Genomic DNA, 1,406 nt, shown 5'->3' on the forward strand with positions numbered 1-1,406 from the left:
CTGCCGCGTCCCGCCGCCGCGCTGGTGCCGCGAGCAAAGCGGCGGCACCGCCTGCCCCGCCGCCGCGGAGCGCAGGTCGGACGCAAGCAGGTAGATAGAGACGCGTTAGGGAGACAGCGGGCTTGATTTAATTAAGCGCTCTGAATGGAAAGGGAAAAGGAAGTGCCAAGGTTTAAGTAACATCCGTTTTTGGTTGACTTTCGCCCCCCCCCCCACAACTGCCTTATTATAAGTAGCCTTAAAATCGCACACGAAGACACTTTCCGGTCTTTTTTGATAGGTTTTAAGAAAGGTATCTCAAAGTACAAACAGTAGTACAAGTATCGTGGTTCAGACAGCAATGTAGTCTAAAAATGTAGTTTTAAAACTTTCTGTGTTAAAATACGGACTCCATGTTTGGAATACTTTTTCTAGAATAATTACGGACTTGGTTCTTTGACACGAAAACGAGCGCCTTGCAATGATAACAGACTTAGTTACAAAATGCAGCACTAAAAAACGAAACTCTGTCCTACAGAAACAATGTACCTACATCGCTCTTTCGCTTATTTCCGATGGCTCCGAAATACAGCTTCAGTGAACCGAAATTAATCTGGGAACGCTCCGTGGTGTCAAACAGCGAAAACGGATTTTAAACACTCTGTGCTGTTTTCCGACCGAAAGCGAATAGGAACTAACACTACGACATCTTTAAAAAYAGGTCTCTATATATAACCGCCCCCCCTCAAAAAAAATCTCTATATATAATAGGTCATAGTGATAACAGTGTCCTTGGTCTCCATACAGTAACAAATGAAAAAAAATTAAGCGCCAACGGAAGAAATTCCAGGGAGCCATGATTCAAAGAAAACGAAAATAGGAGTGAATAGCGCTGGAATAAGTACGAAATGTCTTTGCCGCATTTTTTTCCAGAAGGCCAATTTAGTGCTGTGTGACAATCAGGGAGGAAAGGTATTTTAGAAAATATATCGAAAGTCACTTTGCACCCAGAGGCTGCGCGGCGTTACTGAAGCAAGCCAAAGCGCGGTGTCAGCGGCGCCTGCTGCGGGGCGGCAGCGGGGCAGGGACGCGCCGCCGGCCCGGGCCGGCTACCAGCGCTCGGGCTCCGCGCTCGCAGTATTTCCCTTTCCGTGCGTTTTTGGAAACTGCGCGTCGCCAGTCCGTTCGCCCAGATCGCGAGAGGCACTGAGACACCCTCGGCCCTACCTTTTGTTTGCAGCGGCCGGGCAGGCCCGCAGAGACCCCGGCGCTCGCTTTCGCTCCGCTGGGGAAGCGACGGCGCTTGCCTCGGCCTCGGCAGCCGCTCGGCCGCTGGCAGCGAGCCGTCCCCGAGAAAAGGCACGGCGGCGGCGGCCGCGCCGGGCTCGGGCTCGGGCTCGGGCTCGGCCCCGCGCAGGTGCCCCCTG

The sequence above is a fragment of the Apteryx rowi genome, unplaced genomic scaffold (assembly GCF_003343035.1).
Source record: "Apteryx rowi isolate R43461 unplaced genomic scaffold, aptRow1 scaffold_1095, whole genome shotgun sequence".
NCBI lineage: Eukaryota > Metazoa > Chordata > Aves > Apterygiformes > Apterygidae > Apteryx > Apteryx rowi.